We start from the raw sequence: 19,326 nt of genomic DNA, 5'->3' as shown, positions 1-19,326 counted from the left end.
CTATCCCTCCAAGTGGTGACTCCCAGGTCCTGGACCCATGGTAGTGGTGTCAGAGGCACAGCTCCTACCTAAATCTTAAAGTTGGAACTTTGAAAAATGTTCACCAGAAAGTGGCAGAAGAACCTACAGATGACCGGAGCCTACCTGCTAGTTTATCAACCCAAGGTGTATCACCAATCAGATTGGTTTCGCTGTAGCTCCATTTATGATGTTCTAAGCAGCAGCACATCCTGTACAATGCGTCCTCCAAGTGACAGTATACAGCTTTTTCCTGCTGGAGGTTTTTAACTTCAAAATTCTACTTAAGTTCGAAGGTAAAAATCTTCACTGGGTTGGAGGGTGACAGTCTCTCCATCGGCAATGTCATCCTCCTCTACCTGGAAATACAGCTTCTACTGCTCTCAGATTTTTGCTGCCATCATTGACAGCTTTACTGAGACTTCATCCAGGGCTCCCCAGCAATGATGACTCCTGCTTAGACACAGCCTGCTGCCTTGCCCCACTGAATGCTACCTTTTCCTGGACTTTTCTTCAAACTTTCCTCAAAGTCCGAAGGTAAGCTGAGACAGGGCCCAATCAACCCAGTGAATCCGACCCGTGCTCAATTGTCGTTGGTCTTAAATTTTGACTTTACCCTGGTCTTACGCGACCTATACCTGTTGATGGACCTTTGATCTTTTAGCCGCTAGATTTCACACAAAAACTTTAAAACTCACAACTAAGAATCTACAGATTGGATTTAATTTGTTTTTGAATTAATTAATGTATTTCAATTTCTTCTGTTTTTCTGAATTTTTTGGGGATTTTTCTTGTGTTGTGCTTTAACTTTATTACTTTTTGTGTACTGTATACATACTTTACACAGTGTCTCTGAGTTAAACATCACTGCTTTTGTGCCAAGCTACCTTTGGGTTAAACACAGGGTAATTGTTTCCCTTTTGTCATTCCCCATGACAAGGCTTGTGGTTTTTGCTTGGGTAAAGTTTCAGCACCCTCAACTAATTGCCCAATTTCCTAAAGTAAATCTTAAAATACATAATGGCTATCTGATTTTGCTACTAAGATCAAAACTGACGCACATTCTTTAGCTATGTTTGAGGCAAAAGTATGCATTTCAGTGAATCAAAACACAGGGAGAAAATGTGTCAAGCTGAAAAGCTAAATGAAATGAATTCCATATATGTACATTTAATATTGAATACTGGTGTTGGGCTATTCAGGTGAGTGCTGTATTTGTAGCAATGTTTGTACTGCTGTACAACTGTTTCAGACATTATTGGGGTGCTCACATGCTCCTATTAAGGGTAATTTGTTTGTTTGGTTGTTTTTATTTTATCTACTTGAATCCAATGGATTAGATTAGATATTCCAATGTTTTATGGTTCTCAAGGATGCAGCCTTCCATGCTCAGTACAGGGTATATCCACTGGTAGATTGGCTGCATCATGGGCCGAGTCCTGTGTTGCTTCTATGTAAGACATGTATAGGACTACAGCCAGGGATAATCAGTCTACTTGTGTATTTCACTGTGGACGTAGGGCCTGATTTAGATCTTGGCAGATGGTTACTTAGTCACAATGGTGATGGATTTCCCATCTGCTGAAATATAAATCCTATAGGATTTAATGTGATTTATATTTCGGCAGAAGGACAATCCATCACCATTGTGACTGAGTAACCCATGCACCGAGATCTAAATCAGGCCCTTAATGTTGGAAATCAACAATGTTTGGAATTTTGTTAAAGAGTGTTAACTGCTGTGATTCGTAAATACATTTATCTTTTCCTGTAAACATAACAAACAAAAGCCAATTCTTATTATTTCATTAGCAGTTTTGCAATAATGGGGAATTGTGTCATTCTTTTGGGAATCAGGTCACTATTTCTGATTTGGAAAATCCTCACACAGTATGTATTGGGAAGAGGTAAGGGTTGGGTAGGTAATGCATCAGTGACTTATGATGATATTAATTATCCTTTTCTCATCACTGTGCTTATTCCTCTCCCTCCCTCCCATTTGTGACCTTGACCCCCTATGTTGTGGGATTACAGGATTAGTTTGGGGTCTTCTCTCTATCTGTTCCTCAGATAAGCTGAGCTATAGAGGGTAAACATTTGTTGGAGGGAGTTAGATGGCTTATAAATTTTGCTGAGGCATGTTTGCCTGAATTTGAGAGTAGGAATCACATATGGGAAGTATTGGAATAAGAATAGGGCAATAGGAGTAATTAAGATTAACCTGTACATATTTGATGCATTCACATGTCCTCCAAATTTGGCTTTCAAAACAGGTAATTCCATTGCTTGAATATGAATCAGGAGAAATATTTTTAATAAATAAAATAAACCAAAAATGTTAACACTAGAACAAAAAATCAAAGTAAAAAAATAAAGGAAATTAATTTAATATATTTACATTTAACATTGGAGCTGTTATTGTGGTATTCAGGTGAATGCTATATTTGCAGCAATGTTAAAACTACTGTACAACTGTTTCAGACATTATTGGGCTCCTAACATTCTCTAATTAAGGGTCATTTGGTTTTTAGGTGTAGTCGCATCCTTTATAATACAATTTTAGGGCTTTATTTATTTACAGTCCTATTGCTTTCAGTCTGGGCCCTAAATTTCCAAATTCAGACCAGATTCCGACTAGGATGGTCTCATCTGTAGCCTTAACTTAGCCTAATACAATTTAATTTAGAGTGCTTTTACGATATGTTATGCTGTTTGGATCTTAGAGTACTCAGACCTTGCTATTGTGCTGCAGTTATTGTGATATCCAAACTGCTGCTAGGGATGACAATGCTGGTAAAGATGCAACAGCAGGTATTTATTTCACATCAGTGATATATGTTTGCTCTTAATAATGTGAACCTTTATAGAAGATTTAGATCTGAAGATTAATTTTTCAAAGTCATATGGTATTACCTGTGGGCGCCCCAAAATTAAATCCAAATCTTATCTTTTTTTTTACTTTCTCACTAGGCAGTCAATAATACTTTTATTTAATTTCATTACAAATCATAAAAGAATGTAAAAAGCACATAATACAAAATTATTTAAAATGGGGGTCTGTAAGGTACAAAAGATAAAAACACAGTGCAGTTATATACTCAATCGTCATCAATGGTTAAAATGAAAAATATTAGATTTGTAATCTGTAATTTGTAAAAGCTGCAAGGCAGTTCTATGAGAAAAAAATAAAAAAATAATGTCAGTGCAGACAAAGAGTGTCCGGGCAGTCATGTTGTAGCCACTCGAGTTAATTCTTTTTTTATGTCCAATTCTTTGGCTGCCATTTTCCAAAAAGTAACGACTCGGCAGGACAGTTGAATTGACAGTCCTCCAAGGCATTGTATGACTGTGGCTCTGCATGACCTTAGTTGGTTTTTCCTGAAGATCTCGCGAAGGACAGTTTTTCCAGTTTCTAATAGCAAAGGGCAGATATTTAGAAGGTGTAGTAGCGACTCTTCTCCTTGTTCGCACAGGCGGCATTCTTTTGTCGGCCATGTAAACTTTGAGGTCAGATCCTTCGTGGGGAATGACCCCAGCCACAACAGCTTCAGAAAGTGCTTTTTGTAAGGAGAGAAGTGTTAAAAATAAACAGTTGAGGTTTCAGCAACTGATAGGATTGAATCACTGCCCATGCATTATATTTCTTGGAGAAGGCAGTTTTGTCCAATAACAATGAGATTCGTTTAGTTGCGCTATTCGCCATATTTTTGAACCCATGGTAAGAGGTTGGTGTGTGCCAGACCTCTTTGAGGTGTAGGTCCACAAGTGATTCTTTTAAAACTGTAACAATATAATTATTTAGCCTTGTTTTCTTTTCAGTTTCTTCCCAGTAAAAGTAGGCTAAAGTGTTGTCTTCTGCTTGCCTCATCCGCCATTAATATTTGACCATCGCTCCTTGTCTGGCTCGGTTCTGTTTTGTGAGCCCATATTCCAATCAAATTTGTGCCTGAGAGATGTACCAGGGGTTTGAGAACAGGCTCTTGAAGAAACTCAATTGGTTTAAGGTGGTGGCATCTTTTGTGTTCATGATTTCCGACCCATACGATTGGTTTGGTATTAATTTTGTTACAATTACCTTAAGCAACTGACCAGTTGAGCAGCCTTTTAGCTTCCTCTGTAAGCTTTTGAAAGTGTAGAGTAGTTGTTTTGATTTCATTTTCTCTTGGTCCAGTTGTTGCTTAAAATTAAGATTGTGGTGAAGTTGGAACCCTAGGTATTTGTACGACTCCACCTGGGATATTGGCTTATCCTCTAATTTCAAGGTGAATTTGCCTTTTGACCCTGTTTTGTGATGTTTAGAGAAGCATAACACCTTGATTTTCTTAAGGTTTATTATTAATTGAGTAGAGGTGCTATAAGCTCCACGTTGGGTCATCGATCACTGCAACCCTTTCGGTGTTTGTGCTAGAAGAACAATGTTGTCCGTGTATTGGAGGCCGGTGATTGGTGTTTTGCCTAGTTTGGGGGGTCAGTTTGTACTTGTTGGAGCTGCTTCTCAAGGTCCGCGGTGTAGATATTGAATAGGCAGGGGGTCAGCACACACACCTGTTTTAGACCGTTTTTTGTTGGAATCTTGTTAGTTATGCTGCACCCGTCTCCTTTCCTTATTTGCACCCACATATCTGAGTAAAGGTTGATTATCGCCTCTAAAAGTTTAGTTGGTGCCCCCCCAACTTTGCATTTTGGCACATAACTTCTCTCTTGGTACTTTGTCAAACGCCGCTTTAAGGTCGATGAATCATGCGTAAACGGTACAGGATTTTGCATAAGCTTGATTAACTAGAAGATGTAAGGGTGCCCATTCCAGCTTGAAATCCGGTTTGCGTGTTGGGTATCAAATTTGTGCGGCTGACCCAGTCCTCCAAATCTACCAGGAGGTTCGAAGCATACATCTTGGCCTTGACGTCGATCAGTGCTATCAATCTGTAGTTAGCAGGATCCGTGCGTGAGCCCGATTTGTATATAGGATTTAAGATACTTCCTCACCAGGAGTCGGGGATCGTGTCAGATGCTTACATGTATGTGAAACAGCAGGGTGAGGATACCGGACCAGAATGAAGGGTCATGCCGGAATAGTTTTTTATGATTTTGAGGACCTGTTCTTGTGTGATCTGCGGGGAGAATTCTGGTGGTTCTGACTTGAGTGTAATGTGGGCTATTCCTGCAGTGGGGACACCCTGGTTTGTAACACCTAAGAATGGAGTTGCGTTATATGTATGTTCGATATGGGCTTTCCAGGTGTTCTCCATTATATCTGAGTTGAAATGTCAGTTCTTGCCATTTAATAGCTGGTTAATGACTTCCCAGAAGAGCTTGGAGTCTCTCTGTTTATTGGCATGGATGAGTTTTGCCCATTGTAGTTCTCTAAAGTCTTTCTTGGCCACCTTTCAAGCTAAAGACCATATTTACATTACTGAAGTGTGTGTCTCTTTGAAGAGGGTTAAGGAATGGCTATAACTCGGTGCCATCAGCACTGATTTTTTGTTTTGTGTTCATGTGCAATTTTCACCACATGAAAAGCATACAAAATAGCCAACATCCTATAAAAATTCAATACCAAAGCTTATGAGTGATTTGAAGTCAGTGGGTCTTGCGACTGGATTTGTTACCTATGATGACGGCAATAACATTGTCAAAGTCATAGTAGATGTAGGACATTTATGAGTCCTCTGTTTAGCCCACTGTAGCAACCTAATTGTGCAGCAGGGACATCACTATCAATGGTGCAGCAGAGCACCTTTCTCAAAAAGAAAGAGGTAGTCCACAACATACTACTTATCTATCAGAGTATTCCTACAAAGTCTGGCCAATCCTCTAGAGTTCTCAAAAGCTTGAGGATCCTTTAGTGAGATAGTGATGTCACTTTAAAAGCCCTCATACAGAAGGGCCTGACCTGTTTCAGCATTAGAAGTCTGTAAAAGATTGTGTGCTATATCGAAAAGGACATAGTATTCCGAAACCAAGTCAATCGATGTTGACAAATAGGATTTGGAAGTGCATCCGATCAGAATGGTTAGACTATTCCAGATTTTAACATTGCAAGTCAGCAAGGAAGATTGTGTCATGAGCTAAGCCATCCCATTGTTGTACTGGCTGAAGTTCCTTTTGTGTAAGGAGGATGGAAGGTTCACTTGTGGTAAAGATGAAGCAGCTGGTTGGCCAAGCTGGTTGGCCAAACCGATTAACCATTTGTCTAAGATACATATATCACACATCAATAGGTGATTGTTTCCTCCATAGAGAACAACTAGGCCACTATACTGGAGCCGTGACATGCACCTGAATTGTCTCCTTCTCTTCCTTTTCTTCAAGACTGATGTCTCCTATGATAAGGGTTTGATCTTCTAAAAAGCGATGCGGCGGAGGGACGCTATGTCGGAGAGCCACGCCTCCGAATAGCCATAGGTGACCGCACCCCCTTCACCGGCAATGGCAGCAGTAGCGGTGTAGCAGAACGCCGGAATTGCTACCCAAGCCGTGACAGAGTATTGGAGCATCGGAGCTGAGTTCCTCCACACAAGGCGGAAAGGAGCCCCCGGGCAAACTCTGAACGTGCTGTGAAATCTTAGGACATATGAAACGGCAGCAGTGGGTATTTTGAGCATTGTGAAGTAATTGGAGTAATTGGAGAAGTTTTTGTTTTTTAGAGGCTGGATTTCCGGAATGGCTGTGACAGGCTTCAACACCATGAGGGAAGAGAAGTAACACTGAGCTCTTCAGGCATTGTTGATTATGGAGTTATAAAAAATTATACACGAGTTCAACAAAACCTGGACTGGACTTTTAAAATCTTTAAAATGTATCCAAGGAAGAGCCTGACGACGAAGGCGCAGAGGAAGGTGAAGAAGGCAGGTAAAATAAGCGGAGACAGATGAAGAGGCATTTTGATTGGTGCTTGAGGAGCTAGGCTGCGAGCAAAGTTTAAGGGGATAACCGGAGCTGTAGTTCACCCCAGAGCAGTCATGGGGAGAAATAATAAGCAGGTTTCAAAGGTAGATTCAGCTACTGGACTGAAAGCGAAAACTCGCCTTGCGCAGGCCCAGGCCAAGGCGCTGTCTTCTGGGGTTGGAAGAGCAGGACTTGTGAGAAATCGCAGTAATAACAACTCCAGCTTTGAAATCTCTGAGGGTGTACTAGCGGATGAGTTTAATGCCACAAGACAGGGAGAACAAGATGCTCTGTTGCTGGAAACTAGCGAAAACACCAGGGAGAGGGAAGGAATGTCAAGGAGTTTCCCCTCTTCCAGAAGAAGTTAGTACCTCCAGCTCAACCTACTCCACCCCAGATAGTGGCAGTTGATGGGGTGGCCCGGGCCAGATCCCATTAGATCTCAGTATGTCATCTTTTTCCCCCCAGCGCCGCTGCCTCCCCTGTCCCTGACTCCCCTGTCCCTGCACAGGTTCAAAATGCACCAACCTCAATCTCCATGATACAAGAACGGACACAAGAACTGAATGATAATGTATTAAGTCCAAATCAATTGCCTGCTATTATAATTGCACAGTCATAACCAGCTGATGGAAGATAATACCTCGGATTCTTTTCTAGGATCACAGGAGCAGCAAAAGGATTTAGTGCAGAGTTTAAAAAATAAAAACTCAAAGGCTCCACAAGCAATTCCCAATATGAAAGCGCAGCTCATTTTGGATGGCGCACAGTCTTCAAGTCTTCAAAGACTCCACAAGCAATTCCCAATATGAAAGCGCAGCTCATTTTGGATGGCGCACAGTCTTCAAGTTTAGTGTCTGTCACAATCTCAGCCCCGGAGACAGCAGAAAGTCTCTTGGACAATCTACCAGAGGATATAACAGAGGCATCGTCCAACAAACAGCTGGATATTAAGACGCTGCTTAATCTTATCCTGGATGAAATATGAGATATGAAGAGGATTCAGGAAAGCGAGACTGCTTCTCTTCATCTCCGTTTAGATAAGATCGAAGAGGCGATGTCTTGTCTACCAGTTAAAATTCAGGAAGCAGAGTCCAGGATTTCTCAACTAGAGGATCAGATGACCGGACTGCTGACTAGAGTACGCGAAGTGACTAAAGACAGGAGCTCTTTAGAAAACAAGCTCGAGGAGCTTGAAAATCATTCTCGTCGCTCTAACCTGCGTATAGTGGGAGTTCCTGAGAGAATGGAAGGAGCCCAGACACCTCAATTGGTCGAATCGTTCATTAGGGAAAAAGTTCTCCCCGAATTTAGTGGGGAATCTTACCATCACTAGGGCTGATAGAGTTCCGCTCCACCCTCTGCCAGGTATGAGTGGCCCTCGTACCATCTTAGTCAACTTTGCGGACTACCGTATAAAGGAAAGGGTCCTCTCAAAAGCAATACAACAAAGGCAATTCCCAGTCAATGAAACTTCAAACTGCAGAATCTTTCCCGATATGTCCGCAGCAGCGGCTCCCCGATGCAAAGAATTTGTCAAGATGCTGTTTTTATTCAAAGCTCAAGGCGCACAGGCGTCAATAGCGCAACAATCTAAATTGCGCGTTCTTGTCAAGGGGAAATTTCATATGTTCGCTAACTTGGAAGAGGCCCAAGATCTCCTTAGGGAAATTTCAAAGCCATAGTGAACTGGTGGACTAAGGTTTCCTCACTTATTGAGTGCTTTCTCTTTTTTTCTTTTTTTGCCGGGGAGGGGGAGCGATCACCTCGGGTGCAAAATGATGGCACCCAAACAAATAGTAGGGGGTGACGAGAGGTGGTTAGTGTGGCTGGTGTGGTGGTGGTTCACCTCTCTAGAGGGGGGGTTGAGAATGGGAGGGTGGGGTTCAGGTCACGGTACGAAATGGGGAAAAATGAAGCCGAGTATTTTTCAAGTTTGTGTTCTTTATTTGCATCTAGTACTAAATGACTCTTTGCAGGATAGTGGGTGGGTAAAAATTGTTGTTTTGTTTTTCATATGGCTAATAGGCCAGTGTTAAAAGTTGTTTCATTTAATGTCAACGATCTGAATAACCTAAAAAAATGCGTGCAATTGAAATGTGGTTAAAAACTGAAAATCCGGGGTTAATTCTACTACAAGAAACCCACATTCTGATTATAAAACTTCCAGAATTTGCTATGTTCAAATCATGGGCAGCCTAGAGGGGATTCACATCGTCCTCAGCCTCTCATAGAGGGACTGCCATATTTTTGAGTAACTATGTCAATTCTGGTAAAGATCAACAGGGGCGGTGGTGTTGGGTGACCTGTTCATTTAGAGAAAGACACAGACCGTTGACTTTTGTTAGCTTTTATTCACCTGTGGAAGACAGTCCTAAAGCATATGAGGAGTTGGGTCAATCATTGATGCAGGTTCCGGGTGATAAAATTGTAGGGGGATTTCAATATTTTAATGAACCCCCAATTAGACTCCTCAGTGCTGGGGAAAAAAAAGACGAAACCTAAGTCTTTTAAGGCCTTGCAAAATTATGCTGCAATATTAGATCTAGGTGACTCCTGGCAAGCAGCATTCCCTTCTAAAATTAAATACACATGTTGGTCAGGGCGGTTTTGTTCCTCATCTCGGATTGATTTTTTTGGGATTTCTCAGTGTTTAAATTTTTTCCAGCAAAAATTATTTTACAATGGATTTTCTGATCACAAATGCTGGCACTGGAAATCAACTTGCGGGCAGGTGTGAGACTCCCTAAGCGTTGGATTCTAAATTAACAATACTTTAATGATGAGGATTGGGTGAAATCTATGGGGTCGGAGATTAAAGAGTTTTTAATACAAAATAATCAGTCCGCCGCCATAAATATAGTTTGGGACTTACCTAAGGCCTTTGTTCGGGGTTTAATAATTGGAAATGATGCAATAATCTAAAAAAAAGCTAGATTAGATAAGGTAGAATTGGTAGATAAGATCCAGGTATTCCATGATGCATTTTTGCACAATCCCTCTGCTTCGATTAAAACTCAGCCTGATCAGGCCAAACGGGAACTTAGCTCCTTTTATTATACCCAAAGCGAAACCATTTATCAACGAGATTCTCAAAAGACGTATGAGGAGAGCAATTTCACGGGTAGACTCCTGGCGTGGCAGGCCAGAGAGCAGGCAAATCAAATTAAAGAATTAACTTGCCCCCTGACTGCCTTGTCTACAGAAGACCCGGTGAAAATTGGGGCTATAATGCTCAATCGTTATGCGTCCATTTATGGTAAACTTCAGACGGTGGATGACCATTTATTAAAAAAGTTTCTCCATGATAATCCGCTACCAATACTCTCGGAAATAGAGAAATTATCTATGTTTAATCCATTCTCTTTGAAAGAGTTGGAGGAAGTCGTCCAAAGCCTTCCTAGCGGTAAGGCCTGTGGCCCGGATTGACTTCCTTCTGAATTTTATAAAGTTTTTCCTGGTTTCTTTTCTGATTGTTTTCTTCAATTGATTAATACTATGTTAGATGGAGGGGTAGTCCCAGAATCTTTTAGACAGGGGAATATAGTGAGTTTTGCCAAGAAGGGTAAGAATAGGAGGGATCCTAATTCCTATCGCCCAATAACATTCAAAATCATCACCAAACTCTTATCACGTAGGTTTAATAAGTATGCTGTGAATTTGATCCATTCGGATCAAAATTGTTTTATCGCTGGCAGACAATTAGCCACTAATACTCACTTTTTGACAGAGGCTCTGGATTATTTTGACACACAGAGGATACCAGCTTTACTTTTATTATTAGACGCCGAAAAGGCTTTTAACCTCGTGGTTTGGGAGACACTGTTTACAATACTGCAGCATTTCGGCATTCCATCACAGATTATACTTTTGAGCCGTAATCTGTATGCTGATGCGGTAGCCAATATAGTTATTAATAAGGCTGTGGCAGGGTCGTTGAAAATTAAATGAGGCATAAGGCCCTTGGCGATAGCCATTTGGAACTGTGCTGAGATATGCCCCCCAATTCCATCAATGCCAAAACTAAAATTATACGCAGACAACATCATGCTCATAATTACACCAAGAATTGAGGTCCAAGCTAAAGTCTTCGAGTTGTTTGAGGACTTTGAGGCGTTAAGTGGCTATCATATCAATAAAGGGAAGACTGAAGTATTACAATGTGGGAGGGTAGCTTTAGATCTGCACCCTGATATTTTAGCCTCTGTCAATTGTAGTCCAAAAAGATATTTAGGGGTATTTTTTACGGAATCTGTTAACGATATATATCAATTGAATTTTGCTCCTCTTCTTAAGAAAGTTCAGGGCTTGTTCGCTCGGTGGAGCATGCTCCCCCTTTCCATTTTAGGTCGAGTGGCCTTAATTAAAATGTCTGTCCTTCCGTTGTTTAATTTTCTTTTTTCTACTATACCTTGCACTTTATCTGGTTCTTTTTTTTCTCAGGTAGAGTCTATGTTTACAGCCTTCCCTTGGGCAAAGAAAACACCACGTATAGCACTCAGCACTTTATATGAAGATTCGGATCAGGGAGGGTTGGCTCTTCCAAACCATAGGGATTACTATTATGTATATTTTGTACAATATCTATCTAGATTTAAATCTTTGCCACAACCAAACTTTTATTGTAATAATTTTATGAACCTAATCTGTAAAGACAGTCAGATCCATTCCCCCTTGCTGATCTTTGGATCCCCAAAATTGGTTTGTTATAAGTACCTTCACTGTTTTTTTAAAAAACAACAGGCTTTGTTCAAAAAGTACTCTATTCCGGCAATTAATACAGCTACATTGTTAGAAGGAATGCTGCCCCGGGCGGGGGTAAGAGAACCCATATATCTGGTGTCAAAATGGGCAGTGTCTGGATTCACTAAAGTGATGGATTTCTTGCAGAATGATAAATGGGTGACGGTAGCCGAAATGGCGCAATTGATTCCAAATGATTTTATTTTGGTTAACTCATATAGCACTTTTTTACAGGAAATGGATGCTTCTCTTTTAATTGAACAAAGGCAGTTGGTAGATGAACTTCTAGTGAAGGCATCGGATAAGAAACCGGGTGCATGGAAGAAATACTTAGCCTCCATCAAGGGAGCTGATCTTGAGCCAAAAGCTATTAAAAAATGGTCGGAGCATGAAAATGTTGAGATGTCATCTCACACTTGGTCAACTATTAATAAACTTAATTTTAGCTCATTGAGGGGGGGGGCAAATTGGCATAGGATGTTGTTTTTTAGTAAATGGTTATTATACCGAACCCCCCATTCGTTATTTAAAAATATATCCTAACCAGTTCTCTCAATGTTTTCGTTGTATGAATCATCCATTAGCTAATTGGTCTCATATCATGCTGAGCTGCCCCAAAATTCATAAGTATTGGGTAGACCTATTTAGCGATTTGGAAAATGAATGTGACATTCAGTTGGCAGTGAATGATAAATTAATACTTGTGGGATTTGATCCGACCTTTCTTTTGTCGATTCAATGATAAAAATGTTATATATAGCAATGGCAGTAGCAAGGTCGCTTCTATTGCAAAAATGGCGAACCGACTTGGCTCCCTCGGTATTGGAGTGGGGTCATAAGATGAAGTTAGTTAAGAAAAGCGAACATACTTTTGCACCTCGGATGGGAGGTATTCAGAAATTTAACAAGATATGGGCAAGCTACTTTGATAAAAGTAGGGGAGGGATACTGTTTTTATGATGTATTTGTAGGTTGGGCTGTGGTTCGGAATTTTATGAGATTATGATTGTGTAAATGCATTTTTATTGATTCTTGCTGTGTGTATTATTAATGTATTATGAATTTCATGTGTACATTGCCCGAAGGGAGATTGATTTTTGTAATGATGCAATATTTTTATGTCTTTGGCTGAGATTTCTGGCTTCAATAAAAAAATATAAAAAAATAAAAATTAAAAAAAGATCTTCTAAAAAGCATCTGAACTTGAAGATGAAAGATTACAATTCCAAAACAAAGAAGAATAAAAGTGCACTTGTAAGCAATCTCAGCAGAGGATAGTGCTGACTTTATTAGCATGTTGGATTAACAGCACCATTACCACCATTCAAAGCCACATGTTCAGCTCAACAAAACAACACTGAATGTTTTTTACGAATTTCAGGACTTACATCGAGCACACGGATGCAGGAAACTCAGGAGAAGCATGAACCACAGTGCTCCAGTAACAGCAGTGATGGCAGAGACCAGTGGGTGAGAAATGGAATCCTCCTACCAAACATAATCTTCACAGCAAACAAAACATGACTAACCGTCTGCTAAACCTAATCTTCCTAAGGTAAAAGAAGTGCAGAGATGTGGCTTGCAGCACAGCATGATGTTGTGCTTTGTACCCCTCAGGATGTTGTGCCTGCTGTTCCATCATACACATCATGGTCTCCATCTCCTCCAATGAAGGTGACATTGAATGGATCATCAAGCTTTGCCATTGGAGACAAGGTAAAAGGAATATTCCAGAGGCATAGTTGGCAATGTGGAAAATGAACCAGGCATTGCTTGTATAGAGAATGACATTGAGGAACTTCATTTCTTCTTCGGCACCTACTCCTTTACCATCCCCTTCTTTCATCTTCTTTAATTTCCCAGAACTAGAAGCAACCACCCCTGCTCTACTCCCATTCCTAGCCCACCTTAAGCAGAGGTAACCACAGCCTAGATCAATTACAAGTTATTCAGGGCTTAGCTCTATACAGAAGCTCTCCTTCCCAGTCTGGAACATCCCTACAGTTAGTCCAAATGAGAAAGATATTGGAAACTGATTAGTTTACCACAAACCACTGAATAGTGGCAAGGAAGGAAGACATTTAGGAATCCGAGTGATGTTGTCCTATGTGAAAAACAAGCATTCTTTCAAATGGGAACATCACCTTCAAAACATTGTTGTTGCTGGGACAAAAGAGACAAAACTTAGTAAGAGATAATATTGATTAGGATGAAGGCAAAAAGCAATGCCACTCATCGTGTGTATTCAGCATATGCTTGCAACCTGTGTTTGGCAAAGGGGGGGGGGAGCAGCCTTCCCCGAGGAAGTCACTTGAAGTGGAATTGTAAAAGAAACACAATTTCAGGTATGATCAAAAAACATACCCGGTACCATCAAATCCATAAAATTATTCCTTTATACAATAAAAAACTAGCTACAATGTTGGCAATTGATCTCTTCCCGTTTCTTTAGTGAAAAGAGAGAGGTTTCTGGAATTTGTGGAGATTCTACATCCAAAATGAAAGCCGGACATATTGAAGTGCTGGAAGTTGTTGTAGCTGGAATGATGGAACACTGTGCAATTCATCCTTCAGACTTATGGACCAGTCAGTAAGTCAATAATACTTGTATCCGATTTAGTTCAAAATCATAAAAGAATGGAAAAAGCACATTATACAAAAATAATTTTAAATGGGCTCACTCACTAGTTGGACTGACCTTTTAACTCTAACATTACAACAATTCATCAGAACTATGGAGGCCTTGTTTATGTTTGCATACAGACTATGTCGCAAACATGTTAGAGAAATGGTGAACATTCATAAAAGTAAATGTATCCCAGTGGGGACTTATGGAACGAATCTCTGAGTTTATGAAAATGTTGGAATTAGCCAACGGGCCGAAATGGTTTTATTTGTAGACTATTGTCGGTACCTAGAAGCACTGCTACTTTAATTTGTCACGAGGAATTAGGGCTATCTTATCTGGAAGATAATGTGGGGCCTGAACCACTAATGTTGTGGATCAATAACTGGGGGAAACCAAAGGCAGGCCTGGTTAGACTAGTTCCAAAACTGCTTGATATTCGATAAATGGAAGCAGATTCCTTGCCTCATTTATATACGAAAAACCTTTGAATTGATATTGATATGCATTCTAAAATTATTTAGAAATCCGAAATCATTAACTCTTATCTGTAAAGAAACAGTAAAACAGCGATATATTGATAATTGCAAGAAATTGCGGTTGGAGAGGGCCCAGTATAAGGAAACAGCAGTCAGGTATTCTTCTGTGTCAACTACGTGTGGAATGGAACCCTATTTAGAATGGGTAGTAAATCCCAATTAACATACGTACCCGATCGTTTTTAGATTATGCATAGTGCACTTTGCTCTGCAAAAAACCTGACAGCAGGATGTTGATGTGATAAATGTTCCAAGCAATGCACAACTCACTTTATGTTGTATTGTCCTCTTTTGTTCCTTTTTGGTTCCCATTTTATGTAGCATCAATATCAGACAATATAAAGATGATCTGATGTTTCTGTAGCAACTACATGCATAGATATATGTTATGCAGTTATACATTTTATAAGAATGGTACTAGTAATTAGGAAACGCTATGAAGAATTATGAAATTATTGTCAGGATACTATTTTGCACTGGATTCTACGAAATGTACTGTTTGCACTGTCTGGTCATTAATTTTTAATATTTTAACAGGCTAATGCTCACATCTATGAACTATATATCTTGGGATTTTTTTATTTTATGGCATGTGCCGAGTAAAGATTATTGACTGACTAATTCTATAAAACAATAATTGAGTGAAATGGCAAATCAGTACCTGGTGCATACATCTCTATAATTAAGGACGAACCACTTCCCCACTATTCTGATTGCAAGTATACTGAGTGCTTTTTCTAGCTCACATGAGATATTGCAAATTTTTTGATCTGAAACAAAGGGCCTGATATAGAGCTTTGTGGACTCTGACCCAAATTTGATGGATTTCACATCTGCAGGATTATAGTTCCATTATATCTTATGGAACTTGAAATATGATGGACAGGATATACATCAAGTTTGTGACAGAGTAACCTCTCCGCCAAACTCTAAATCAGGCACTTAGTTCCTGAAAGGGAGTTTGGCAGGAGCAGCAGAACCACCAAAGGTGGTGGTGTTCGTCCACCCTGTTTAGAGTGCATACAAATGTATTCATTCTAAACAGGGTGGATGCGGCATCTGCCACTTCTGGTCGATGTGCCACTCTGCCAAATTCTAAATTGGACCATATAATGTTTGGTCCTGGCATTAACTGACACTATGGTCTCAATTTTATAATTCATGGTAGTTGGGCATGTCATGAATAGTTTGTAGAGATTTGAATGACAGAAGAGACAATTGTTTCTGCTGTTGAAATAAGAAATGTGGGGGGCTCTTATTGAACCCGCCACCGAAGGATTATAATGCATACACCCCTACTCATAGTTCAATGATGCGTGTCTTACTTCAGAAATAAAGTGCTAAACTGGTTTCACAATTTTTTAGACCACAACATAAAAAATGTAATATCCAGTCACATTTTGCTGATGTAGTAGAATTAATTACTTGGAAAGCACCATTTATATGCACGCTGTCAACATATTATCCATTTTTTGCGCACTTGATACAGACAGATTTTGCTCACTGGGCACAAAAAAGGATTGCCCTTACATGATTCAAACTTTGCCATCTGGCAGAGATCAAGTAATTCAACATCAGGCTACTTTGTTATTGCTAAGGGAGTGCTTCCAAGGGTTTGCGTTACATGAGCTAAGCTTTAAAAACATGACGTCAGCCTGTCGGGACCAGAATCTCAGCCTTCCGAGAAGAGGTAGCCCCAACACTGAGTCCAAAGGCTTGCTGTCCTGCAGCATGGCATACTGAGCAATGAGGTGATACGGAGCCGTCTCTGCATTTCTGCACTATGGGGCATATTATCAAGGGGGTTTATCTCCGCTTTTTTGGCTTTAAAAGCCAAGAAAGCGGAGATAAAATGATCTCCCTATTACCTAGCTGTCGCTAACACCAGTTAGCAACAGCTAGTAGGAGATAGCGACCATCTTGGCCCCGCTTTGCATGTCAGTGAAATTTAGCACTAATGACATGCAAAGTGGGCGTGCCAAGATGTTAGCGACTGGAAACAGTCGCTAACATCGCTATCTCCTATTACCAACTTTTGGAGATATTCGCGCTAAGCGCGAATATCTCCAAAAGCTAACACCTGCCCCTGAGCAGTTCTTAGCCATGTTATCCAATGGTAGGTGGATAACATGGCTAAGAGCATTAGCTCGGTAATGCATGAATATCGCTGACTTTTCAGCGATATTCATGCATTTCGGCCGATTTTTATCGCTTAGGAGATAAACCTTGATAATGGCAAGGCTCCTAAGCGATAAAAATCGCCGCAGCACGGCGATAAAAATATTGCCGCTAAGCCAACATAGCGATAATTATCGCTAGTTGTTGGTAATATGCCCCTAAGTGCCTTCCCTGCTTTTTACTTTAGATATGTTTACCCTTGCTCTTACAGTATTACAGTCTTAACTGTGTTGCAAAGAGTGAATAGAGAAAACCCAGAGTAAACAGACACAAAGCAACACATCTTCATGTACACTAAACAAACTCCCAGGAAACACAGAATAGTTCCACCACAAATACACATTTGAACACCCCTCCCATTAGATGGCAAGGGAATGAATTCTGGTCTATTGCAAACTCACCTCTGCAATGTATTCTTAATGTAGTTATAATACACAGGATTCTGTATAAAAACCCTTCCCTAATTTCTAAATTGCTGGTGACTTGTGATGCACCCTGTCAATTATAAAGCAATAATGTCAGCAGGCAAATGCAATATGTTATTACAGTTGAGTTCTGACATCACAATGCCTACTGCCAGAGCAAGCGGACAATGTAAATGGCAGGTCAGCTCATGGAGTATAGGTAAACTAGCTGTTTTTTGGAGGAAACTGAAACATTGCTATTCTTTCTTATGCTCTGTTTCCTAGCTGTACAATGACAAGCAGTAAGTATTTATGGTAATGTGCTTCTGTTCATTCTTTGGGTAATTACAGTAAATGTAAATCTTTCTGCGTGTTTCTACTCTGCCTTTTTTTCAAAAAAGTTACTTGAATTGGTTCTAATATATTTTTGCAACAAATATGGAACAGCTTTTTGTTAAGTGTCTAATTTGCACTGGAGATTCAGTTTGTATTCTTCATGTTTAGAAACATGTTCTCTCTTTCATATGATTGAGTTACACATCAAGGATTTAAGTGATTTATGGGAAAGGTGATGATGTGACCATGGATTATAAGTAATAAAGTTCCCCCGACTGTGCATGGTAAGGATATTGCAAATCACCTCGGGGTTCCATAAGCTTATCTCACACATGCATTCTGTAAATAAAACAGCAGAGGGGTTTGATCCAAGTTAAGTGCACCTTTCTATTTTTTCTGTGCACATCTAAGTTCACCAGAAGCTTGGTGATTCCTAACAGTATTGTTGTGTAGTTCCTATAAATAATATACAGGATCTGCTTGTTTAGACAACATACACAGTGGGATTGGTGTCAGAAGAACTCTGATCATCCCCACAACGTAAGTTGGCCCTTTTTGTACCAACTAGCTCACAGTGCCACTATACTCTCTTCTTACCAAGGAGGGAATAGTTATTGGCAACCATCGAACATGACAACCCTGATCCCTCAGGACTGTGGAAACAATATACTACCTTTCGCTCAGTCACTCGTGCTTACCTAGTCTGTCTCAGAGAGATATACCAAATAAAACAAGATGTGCGTTTTCAATAATCATTTATTGAGCAGTTGTTATTCTGGTGTAGAATAGATGTGCTGCTACAACGTTAGACAGTGTAAGATATGAATGATTAACAGTACTATAAAGGTAAAAGGATGGTATAGTTCTACAATCTTACTAAAATCATGAATACATTCAGGTATATATAACACATGATAAAAGACGTGTACTCCTACGATGCCTCCCTATCTAGATGTACCTAAGTGTACCTAGCATTGGTGTAGGTGTTAAGCCAAGAATTCCTTTAGGATTCAGTCAACTCCATTACCTGAAGTGAGACTATGGAACCCCGTCCTGGTCTCGAGCTGGATACCCAGCGAGGGATGTTAGACCACTGTGAGCTTGAGTATCTGCATGCAGGAACCTCATCGTCTCTGGTCAGTGTGTCAGCAGGGAAGTCCCTGTCTCCTCTAGCTATCTTTAGCAAGATGTGATGTATATATACCCATAGGTCTCCCCAGGGGTCCTACTTTGCTGTATTACAGTGTCGGCTTAAGGATGACGTTGGGCATGAAGTTTGTACATAGATTTTATAAAGGAGATGTCTTTCCTGCTGTGCTTCCAAGAACTCTCATGCATAATGTATGAGATTTCAAACTAGGGAAAACCTGCATTCTGAATGCAGTGTAATATCTACGTAAAAGGTCAGTCCCTGTAAACCGTGACAAGTGTAATGTAGGGAGAGAATATGTTATAGTTATAGAGCATCAGAATCAATCAAACACTCACACCCAGTCAAAAGATCTGGGTCCAGGGAAGACATGGCTTGGCAGATCGGGCTGGACTGTTCCCATGAGGCACAGGGTCAGACTGATTTGCATATAGCAGTGTCTGA

This window comes from Lissotriton helveticus, chromosome 8 (genome assembly GCF_964261635.1).
Source record: "Lissotriton helveticus chromosome 8, aLisHel1.1, whole genome shotgun sequence".
Taxonomy (NCBI): Eukaryota; Metazoa; Chordata; class Amphibia; order Caudata; family Salamandridae; genus Lissotriton; species Lissotriton helveticus.
Note: the sequence above shows the minus strand (reverse complement) of the source record.